The sequence below is a fragment of the Hevea brasiliensis genome, chromosome 12 (assembly GCF_030052815.1).
Source record: "Hevea brasiliensis isolate MT/VB/25A 57/8 chromosome 12, ASM3005281v1, whole genome shotgun sequence".
Classification (NCBI taxonomy): domain Eukaryota; kingdom Viridiplantae; phylum Streptophyta; class Magnoliopsida; order Malpighiales; family Euphorbiaceae; genus Hevea; species Hevea brasiliensis.
The window spans coordinates 60,626,655-60,638,756 of NC_079504.1; positions in this window are offsets into that span (position 1 = coordinate 60,626,655).

Here is a 12,102-nt window from a genome sequence, read left to right on the forward strand (position 1 = left end):
TTTGACTTCTAATTTTTGTGGAATTTTTAACAATTAATACTACTTCTTTTTCATGGACATTTAGGTCAAAAGTCAACTCTAGGTGTCAAATGACCAAAATGCCCCTCTTCAGGTTGTATTTCGAATTTTTCGGTAACTTTGATTTTTGTCGGTTTCTCGATTTTTTATTTTTTTTTGTACTAATTAATTAATTTTTCTTTGACATTTCTAATGTCATTTATACTTCGATATATGTTTATTTAAGTCTTAAAAAATATTTTCTAGTGTTTCCCGTGGTCCAGGGCTAGTCAACGGTCCACGCCGCAACTTCCAAGTGCGGTCACCCATTGCTACGGTTTTTGGCTCGTTTAACTTAATCACATTTCATTGTTCTTATTTTTTCTTTGTTTTTCTTGTATTTTCCTCTATTGTATTTTATTATTTTATGTCTTCTCACTAACATTTAAGTGTAGTCCCAGGCATTCTAGCTGTCTGGACAGACACTAGTCACCAGAACAGTAGAATGCACTATCGAATATAGGGGTGTTACATGCAGACACCCTAACTTTGGACAGCCATAACTCACTCAATTAAATAGATTGTTTTATGATTCTTGAGGCTAAAATCATTAGAATGTCATGAGGATTACAAATATAATTTTTATATAATATTTACAGAAGCATAAATACACGAAAATTAATTAAAACAAAGTGACAGAAACAAGAATATATGCAGAATTATCATCACCACCCTCAAACTTATCACATATACATGTAAATTATGAACATATAAGACTAACTCAAGGCTTATAAATATGAAATAACTATAGTATGACATGAATCTTGGACAAAAGTTATTAAGAATCCTCACCTTGAAAAAACTTTTCTTGAACTAAAAAAAGAAAGAAAAGAAAATAGGCAGAAGGAAGAGAGAAATTTAAAGAAAGCTCTAGGGGCTGATTTCTGAGTGTGTTCCTTTCATCTCTCTAGTGGGGTATTTGTAGGGTTCTAGGTGTAGAATTGTGATACAATTAAAAGACTTATTGATAGAGTTTAGGAATAGATAAAACAAAAGATAAAAAAAAAAATTAGTGAAAAAAAATGAGAGAGAACCGATTGGTGGGAGAGAGAAAGAGAGGGATCCATTTGGTGGAAGAGAGGGAGAGAGAGCTCGTGTGGGAGAGGGAAAGTGAGGAAGGAAGATGTTGTATAGGAGAGGGGTAGTGAGGGAGAAAGATAAAGATAGAGATAAAATCTTCTTTTCTTTAAAAAATATTTTAGGTGAGCTTTTTATTTAATTAAAATTCCTATTCAATCCTTATTGGGCCTGTAGAGTCCAGATAGGTTTTTTAATAAATAAATTTTATTTTATTATTTTCTACTCTTTAAAAATTTCTTCAAGAATCATGCTACAAATATAATTATTTTATTTTTAATGTCCTTAAATATAACTTATGGTCATATAATTGTTTCATCATTGAGTTCCTCACGGCCTCAATGCACATGCCTATAAGGTCACAAAAATAAGGGTTTATAATATATATGTTGTCTTATTAATCATACATAAATTATTTTTAAATGAAATATTTTTACCAATTATAATAACTAATAAATCCTAAAAATCTTAATTTCAATTGTATTTAATTACCTCATTTTAAATTAAATTATTAATCCCTCAAAAATTAGTTCAATAAAATATGATAAAAAACACCATAATAAAAATATATACATATTGATGTGTGCTTCCGCAAGTATATAAGCCATATCAAGTAATAAAGTGATGAGTCAAAGTATTATTCCCATAAGGATTTGACGTTTGATTATCAAACTATGAATGAAGTGATTATTTGGGCTAATGATTAATGAAAGTAAAGTGCAAATACGAATAAACTAAGTGAAATTAAGAAAGCTAAACAGAATAAATAAAGAGCAAGCAAATAAATTCTAAATCTAGATGCAATTGAACTAAATTAACAAAGGGTAATTTAAACCAAATGCTAATCGATGGGAAAAATGATTCCAGAGTTAGGGATTTATGCAAAAATTAATTGGGATTTGTCTTAATTTTTCCAATTTTAAGGGAAAATAGAGTTTGAAGATGACTGATTCTAAAATCCATTGATATCTTTTTCAAGCAAACCAAAGCGTATTTTAAGAAAACTAAACCTATTTTTGCATGATATTTGATTAACTAAAACCTATTGAGTTTTGTAACCAATTAATAAATCCTCTTAAAACCCTAGTTTATTTCTACATCTAGGTAATTTTAAGTTCTAATCCTTGATTATCTATCAATGATTTTCATCTTTCACTTATTCAATTAAAGATTAAGACAATACCTAATGAGTACCAATATTAGGTAAGTAAAATAAGCACACAAGGAAAGAATCAAAACTCATATTTAAATAAAATCTGGAATAAACCAATCCAAATCTACAAATTAATCTGAAAAATGTTTCCTAACTATGAAATCTAAAGATTCTACTCACTCTTCTTGATATTTACAAGAAGAAATGATGGAAAAGTAAAGAAAAACATGGTAAAGGACTAAAAATAGGGGGCCGTAGCTCCTCTCTCCAGAATTGATGTCATCCCTCTCCTTTCTGTTCTTATGATTTTTCCTCTCTCTTTCTTCTTATTGCTGCTTCTTAGGGAAAAAACTAGAAAAATGATGCTTTTATATGATTCCAAAAGTTGCCCTAAAATAGGTTTAAAAATAGATAAGAGCCAATGAGTGGATAGGAAATGAGGTATAAAAATATCTAGGTCAGCAGAGTTTTCCACATTTTGGGCTGTCTGCTTAGGTTATTGCTTACCCTAAGCAACATCGTCAGCAAATTTTGGCTTTTGCATGACCCGTCTGCCTAGGGTAAATGGTACCCTCAGCAAATCTCAGTAGGTTTGTGTTAAAACGAGCTTTTCACTCAAACTTGACTTCCAGCTTGACTTGAGTTACACATTAAGCACTACCGCATACCCTAAGCAGGATCTCAAGCAGGACCCCAAGCAAATCTTAGCAGGTTTGGAGATGAAAACTCTAAATATATTGGAATTAAGCTATACTTGACTTGTGACTTGCCCTAGGCTTTAGGTTAAGCAGTATGACATTGTAACAACCCCCGATCCGGTAGCATGAAGACTGAACAAGAAGCGTTACCTGTAATTCACACAACTTGTAATAAGGACTATATTTAAAGTGCACATGAACAATCCACATTTACTAAGTAAAAATTTTTCTCACAAGTGGTTTAAGCAAAATACAATATTTACAACCATTTTATTTACTTAGATTCATCTTTCTATCATTAGTTACTTATACAACTTATACAAAATTTAATTACAAGAACAAAGTAAAGCCAACCCTAATTTAACCCCTGGCAATCACTACTCCTCTGATGCAAATTTTAATGATCTACTCTTTGTGGAGCCTCGGCTTCAATACCTGCACGAGATAAAACCCATCGTGCTAAGCATATAGCTTAGTGGTACATGTCTAGCTTTAGACGGCTAATTAATAGTCGTCTATAACTATACATACTACGAACATTTATTCAAGCAATTAAAATAATTTCAAGCAAGTAACAATTCATAAGAACTTTGCCAAAAGTGAGTAAAGCATTCCATTGTAACCATTTAATTGTAATTAACTAATCTTACTCATGAAATAAGTATATAGAAATATGTCATCCATTAACAAAAGTAAGATCCAAATTCTACAAACAAATGAACAACTTATTTGACATGAATACTTGTCATTTCATTATTTCCATTTGATAGCCCAATTTCCTGCCTAGTATAACTTTCCTTATTCCATATATTAGTGGTTTAATGCGATGCCTTCTTTTAGATGTCATCTTAAATTTTCTCTTTACCACTGTAACATCTTCTTTTGGATGTCATCTTGCGTGTCCTTTTTAGAACCAAAACATACATTGTGACACCGTCTTTTAGATGCTATCTTTAAATTGTCATAGATATAGATTTAACTCGGTTTGTAGATCTGCTAACTTATTTCCCTATTTGGCATGCCAAACTATCCAGTTTCTATTTTTAAGTTAGGTGGAATTTTAGGCCTTAATAGTCTTATAACATGGTTTTAGATAATTCAACTACTTTTACATCCACAAAGGATTGTGTGTGACACACCTTACTCGTCTACAGTGTAGCAAAGTAAGGTATGTCACACTCGGTGCCGGAGTACCCTATCTTATCTTACTTTATTCCTTTAATAATTTTGAACTCGTTATATTTTAAAATAAATTATATTCTAAGGAGAAACTGACAGAGTTTCTCCTATTTTATCACCGTTTGGCGTGTCTCGCTATTTATCTGTTTAAAAATTTCATATAAATTTTCAATAAAATAATATATAATCTCATCATCATCATCTCACATTCAATTCTTGCAACTAACATTCATGCATATCCATTCATACTCAATTCATATATCAAAATTCTCAAATTTTATTAATTTATATGATTTACAAACTAATTACATAAATTCATAATTTACAAGATATACAAATTAATTACATATGAAAGAGTTAATTTATTAATTTACATCACATACATATTAAATATATTTTCATAACTTACATTACATTACAACATGATAACTATTTATAAAATACAAAATATATTAGTATGACCTATATGGGCCCTATCTATATGCATTGCTGAGGAGGTGACACCTTGGACACTTCTGTAGATCCAAATTCCAAAATCCCAGTCTAATGTCCACTGAGCTTTATCTTCAGTACCTATGCGAGGAAACAATCCATCGTGCTAAATATTTTTGCTTAGTGGTGCAATAATATAACAAGAAAATAATATACAAATAAAGATAAAAATAAAGCCTAATTCATGTAATCAAAAATTATTTTGATTTCATATAGAATTTTAATATTAAATATTTTTTCTTATTCTTAACATTCTTTGGAAGTGCTTATCTCCTAATTTCATAGTAATAATATATATTATACAAAATTAATTAAAATATTAAAACTTATATTCATAGTATTACAGGAGATGCATTTGTAATATTTATTTAAGTTAAATTCATTTTACTAATCTTTTTATCGCTTTATTTCACATTTTCTTATGTTTTAGATCATTTCATAATAAATAAAATTTTATAGCTAATCTAGTTCATTTCAAGTATCTCTTACTCATTTATTTAATTTCTAATATTATTAATTCCTAATATTTTTGACTTATTTCACTACCCAAGTAACCTATGACAGGCTGACTAAACTGGATAAGCGGGTCGTTGGCACTGGACTACGTGATGTCTAGGGCCGTCATACCATGAGACGTAAAATGTCAACCACATATGCAATCAATATAGCTAGCATAGGGCATTGCAGTGCCTCGGGCCATCATACCATGGGACGTGAAAGCGCAAAACGTCAACTACGTATGCAATCAATATGGCTAAAAGCCATGATAATAAATAATTAGGCATACAAGCCATAAATGTGGGCATAAAGCCATGAATATAGGCATAAAGCCTTATACAGTAATGCTCAAATAATCCTCTATTAGCATGCCAATCTATCCAATCTGACACACATGTTTAGGCACTACATGGGCACATTAATACCTTTAGATGTTCATATATTTCATTATTTCATTATGAATTCTATTTATAATTTATAGTATTACAATTCTATATATTTTTCCAATTATAATTTATAGCATTTTAAGTCTGTTCCTAGTGGAAGCATAAATTTCTAAATCACAGTTTTACATAGTTTATGCATTCATCATAATTTATACATTTATTAGATTATCCATATTTATCACAATTCGCATCAATTATTGTCATGCACAATTATACTGTTAGTAATATGCCCTAGAGCATATCATTTAGTATGTATCTTGTACATAATTTTAATAATAAAAGGCATTTCCACTTTTCCGTTTACATAATATATTTATGTGTAATAGAAAAGGTCCATTGATATTTTGTTAGAAATATTATTCTTAAGTTGTTAAGAATATGAGTGACAATATTTCTAGCACAAAGTATCATAAATAGGTTCACAATCGAGGATACTTCATAATAAGGACATAACTTATCCAGAAAGATTGTATTCATGTTTGTTCCCAAGTTATTTATATGAGATATAAATAAGATGGAATGGTGAGTCTCATGCCATATAACAAACATGATAGGCACTTATAAATGATAAGTAGGCCGAACCAGTGACACTTATGACAAGCACATGGAGTTTACTCTTGTCAATGTTTTGTCATAAATCATATCAGTGCATATAATCTTTAGACCTGAGATAGCACAGTTATCTTGTATATAGGTAGTTTGAGTTTGATACTGCTTTCATACTTGTACTATGTATGGGTATATGGGCATGTGTTGGCTCCTAGTAGTTATATATGGAGGTAGGTGTTGATCAAGTTGGAATCTGTTCCTCTTAGTAAATAGAGTTAAAATCCTATGTTAATTTATTTGTTCTTGATGTTTCAAGTTCTGGCCAGACAGATAGATTTATTCGAGAAAGAGTTTCGATGAGAAAAATCTTTTAATCAAGAACTGGAATTAAAAGAGAACATAATATTCATAGCAAATGGAGTTTGACATAAACCATGACTCAAACTTGAGTTGGGATTTTGTAACAGAGATTCTAGTGCATGGTAACATATGATTATAGGTTCATTTAAGGTAAACCTTATTACTAATTGGGTGGCCATGGCATGCTATGCTAGGTGTTAACCATGGTCTATGAGGTTCATAAAATGATTTAGAGAAATCATTTATGGTAAGAAAGAGTTCGATGATATTAAGAGTTGATATCATGTCTCATTGCCAATTAGTGATGAGCCTAGTAAGTCACACACATACACAAGTTATCACCTAATTAAATATGATTTAATTAATTAATTAAAGAGTTTAATTGATTAATTAAATAGGTTTGGTTTGCAATTAGATTGCAAAGTCCCTAGCATGACTTGAAACCAAATCTAGATTATTGGATGTATAATATAAGTTAAATTTATATTTAAAGTGTTTAAATATGAATTTAATTAATGAGAAATTAATTAATAGAGATTAATTAATTAATTTATATTTGATATAAATTAATTAGAAGAAGAAAAATAATTATTTTGGGTTGAGAACTCAAAATTAAGACACAGGGGCATTTTGGTCATTTTGCAGTGTGACACGTGGCACCATGAGATGGTGACACATGGCATAACACATAAGCTTGCCAAATGTTTTTAATCATGTAAGATGATTAAAATCAAGATTAAATATAGGTTTGACACTTGGCACAATGTGATTGGGTCACTTAAACCTAGAGCTAATCAAAGGGTGACATGTGGCAAGGGTTTAATGTGTTAACCTAGCTATTTAAGTGTTGTTATGAGAAAATAAAATACAACCAGCAGCCACACTCCTTTTTCACGCCATTTTGCAGCCCTCCCTCTATTCTTCTTCATCTCTCATCAATTCAAAGAGATTAGCCATCAATCTCTTGAATTAAGAACACTAGAAATTGTTTCTAGTGTCCTGTTTACATCTTTAATCTCTTAAAAGGCAGAACTTGATTTTCTAATTAATAGAAAAAGCTTTAGAAGCTATTCAAGGGCTGCCATAGGTGTTCTTGGTGTGGACAAGCTAGAGGGACAACATCCGTGTCCTCAAGACGAATCTCAAAGGCGAACATTTGCGATTGCATCAAGAGGTTAGTGTAATCGTTCTTGATTTAATCTAGGGTTCTAAAATTAATCTGATTAATTTTAAAATCTTAAATGGAAAATACAGATCCAAAAACATATTAAAAGAGTTTTAATATGTTGTTTATCATTGAAATCAAATAGATAAAAATAAATCTTGCATGATGCATGTGACCCTAGGTGAAAATTTTTGAAATCAATGGTATAAACTTGTGTTTTTCACGCTTCCGTTCCTTCAATTGGTATCAGAGCCACTATATTTGCCATTTAGATTGATGTTTATATGATTTAATTGTGTGTTTGATCATGAGATCAAAAGTTTATTGCTGGTTGCAAAGTCAAGGTGGCGGCACAAATGATGAACACCATGGTGCGCATGGTTGATGCATCACAATGGTGTGGAAAGGTAAATGGATGGTGAATGTGCAATTGTTGTATGATCTAAGATCCATTTTATGTCTAATTAAATTGTTTAATTAGAATTTTTATCACACAATTAAATTATGATTCAAATCAGAATTTTAAAAATTGTTTGAATGTGATTCAAACCTGAATGTTAAAAGTTGTTTGAATGTGATTCAAATCTGAATTTTTAAAGTTGTTTGAATCATATTTAAATCTGATTTTTTAAAATTGATTGAATAAAATTCAGATCTGATTTTTAAAAAAATGTTTGAATGTGATTCAAATCTGATTTTTTAAAAAATGTTTGAATGAGATTCAAATCTGAATTTTTAAAGTTGTTTGAATGTGATTCAAATCTGAATTTTTAAATTTGTTTGAATGAGATTCAAATCTGAATTTTTAAATTTATTTGAATCATATTCAAATCTGGATTTTTAAGTTGAATATGAGATATTCAATTTAATTTAAGTATGTATGTTTTATTTAATTGTTAAATAGTGATATGCATGATGGATGATCATGAACTATAAAAGACCAATGTGATTGGATTTATTTCTTTTATGTTTCTTTGGGATTGTAAATTAATTAATTTATTTTAATTTATTTTGGGCATGTATTATTAAGTTTGTAATAATTTTTGGGTTGTAATTTCATTTATTTAAGTTCTTGTAAATTCGCCTTGGTATGCCAAGGATTACCATGTAATATGGGATTGCAAGAAGTTCAAGGAGGTCAAGAGCATTGGTGGGACCAGTGGGAGGAATTCAAAATCAAGTGTTGATTATGTACTCCTTCAGCAACTCTTGTAAAATGAATGAATGAAATGCACCTAGGAATGCCCTGATTCAATTCTTGGTGGCTCAGAATTGAATCCCTTAGAAAGTCCATGATCATACCATATTTACTGCTTATCCATGAATGCATGAGATGTATGGGAATGCATGCTATTATATGATATATGCAGGCTAATTGGATAATGTGCAAAGTGAGACCTTAATAGTAAATAGAATGACCATAAAATCTTCCAAACAAATGATTAAGTTGGAAATGCTATAATTAAAGTAATTATAACATAGGCCCTCCATTGGGGCAATTATTTTAAGAAATTTTAAATAGTTGCATAAGATGCAATTTATTTAAGAGATTTTCTTAAGAATAATTGTTAAGCATGAGATGTTGTAAATATGTAAATGGTTTAGTGGCCAATATTGGATGTACCTGAGGACATTAAAATTATTTGCATAATTACTGGCTCAATGGGATCAACTTAACTAATGCAAGATAAGTCAATAATGGATGTACCTGAGATTTTGAGCATTAGGGGCTAGGTAAAGGATTGAACCTCACATGAGATGTGATGGGCAAGGAGTTGCTCGCTTATAGTTTATTGTAATTCCAATAATGGATGTACCTGATGATCAATAGAATTATAAGAATTCAATCACCCACTAGAAATCCATCCAACTAGGATTTCCGTTTTCTACTTTGGAAGTGTAGGATTCGCTAAGTTAGTGGGAGGACCAATTTGATTAAAAGACCATAATCATTTTGGTTAATTACATGATACATTTACTAATTAATCTGGTTATTTTCTGCAGTTAATTTTCTGATAAAAATGAGCACAAAACAACCACCACCATCCAATATCCTTGCAAGCATACTTGATCACAATAGGTTGACTGGACCTAATCTGTCTGATTGGCTAAGAAATTTGAAACTTGTCCTGAACCTTGAACATATAGGATATGTTCTAGATTCAAATGTTTCTGGTCCCTTACCTCCAGAGGCCACACAAGAGGAACATGAAACTTTGGACAATTGGAAGGAGCATGATATGAGAGCTAAGTGTTACATGCTTGCTTCCATGAGTAATGAGTTACAGAAGTAACATGAGAACATGCAGAGTACGAGTGAGATCCTCCTTCACCTACAAGAGTTGTATGGTGAGCACAGCAGGAATGCTAGGTATGAGATATCTAGACAGCTATTCCGTATGAGGATGTCTGAGGGATAAAATGTTGGGGATCATGTCCACAAGATGATTCGGCTGATTGAGCAGTTGGAACATTTTGACTTCAACATGGATTTCCAACTACAGACGGATTTGATCCTTCAGTCCCTTCCTGAGTCTTTTGGGAATTTTGTGACAAATTTCCATATGACTAAACAGGAATGCACCTTAGCTGAATTACTCAACATGCTGGTTATTGCCCAAAAGAATATGCCAGGCAATAAAGGAAAAGAGGTAGCTTTGGTTGCATCTTCTTCTGCTGGAAAGTCCAACAAGAAGAAGGGCAATAAGAAAAAGAAACCTCAGATTCCTGGTCCTTCCAAGAAAATAGCTAAACAAAAAAGGAAGACTAAAGCTGATGAAGGCAAAGGAAAGTGTTTCCACTGCCAACAGGAAAGTGTTTCCATTGCCAATAGGAAAGTGTTTCCATTGCCAGTAAAAAAGTGTTTCCACTGGCCAGAGTATAGCAATCTAAATGAATGCAATGCCGTGGTGAAAACCCACTCAAGTTCAAAATATATTTGGCACTTAAGGTTATGTCATGTTGCAGAAGATAGGATTACAAAATTGGAGAAAATGGGGATTCTATCCTTATTAGACTCTGAGCCTACTCCAACTTGTGAATCTTGCCTTCAGGGAAAAATGACTAGATCACCCTTTGTTGGACAGGGGCTAAGAGCTAAAAATATTTTGGAGCTAATACATAGTGATGTATGTGGTCCATTTAAAGAAATGGCTAGAGGGGGCTTTCATTATTTTATTACCTTTACTGATGATAAATCAGGATTTGGGTATTTGTATTTGATGAAATATAAACATGAATCTTTTGAAAAGTTCAAAGAATTTAAATCTGAAGTAGAAAATCAAACAGGAAAGAATATTAAAGCTCTTCGATCAGATCGTGGAGGTGAATATTTGAGTACTGAATTTGATGAATACTTGAGAGAGCATGGCATTGTTTCTCGGTGACTCCTCCGAGAACGCCATACGGTGAATGGTGTATCTGAAAGGAGAAATCGTAGCCTATTGGATATTGTACGTAGTATGATGAGCTATACTGATATGCCGATCTTCTTTTGGGGATTTGCATTAGAATCAACTTTGTATATTCTGAATAGGATTCCATCAAAATCAGTTTCTTCCACACCTTATGAGATATGGCATGGAAGAAAACCAAGTCTTAAGCATGTTAAGATTTGGGGTTGTCCGACTTATATCAAAAAGTGAACACCGATAAATTGGAGACCGGATCGAGTAAAAGGTCGATTTGTTGGATATCCAAAAGATAGTTTTGGATATTATTTTTATTTGCCTACTTCACAAAGGTTGTGATAAGTAGAGATGCCATATTTCTTGAACAACAGTTTGTTCAAGAAGGAGGCAAAGGAAGGCAAATAGAGTTAGAATTGGAGAATTTTGACCAACCAACAGATCAGATGGATATAGATCCATCTAGTCAACCAATACCCGTTGATGAAACATCTACAGCTGTTCCTCGTAGAACAACTGTGGTATCTCACCCACCTGAGATATGGTTTTCTTCATGAAGAAGAACAAGAGTTGTCTACTCTTGAAGAAGTAGATCATGGAGATGATCCACTTACCTATGAAGAAGCTATATCAGATATAGACTCTTCAAAATGGATTGATGCTATGAAATCCGAGATTGATTCCATGTATAAGAATCAAGTTTGGGATCTTGTTGACCCACCTGAAGGTATTAAACCTATAGGGAACAAATGGGTTTTCAAGAAGAAAATTGGTTCTGATGGAAAGGTAGAGAACTATAAGGCAAGGCTACTAGCGAATGGGTTTCGCCAAAGGCAAGGAATCGATTATGAGGAGACTTTCTACTTTGTTGCCATGCTTAAATTAATTAGGATTTTATTAGCAATAGTGCGTACTATGATTATGAGATTTGGCGGATGGATGTCAAAGCGACTTTTCTCAATGGATACATTGAAGAAAACATTTTCATGGAACAACCTAAGGGATTTGAATCCCAAGATGG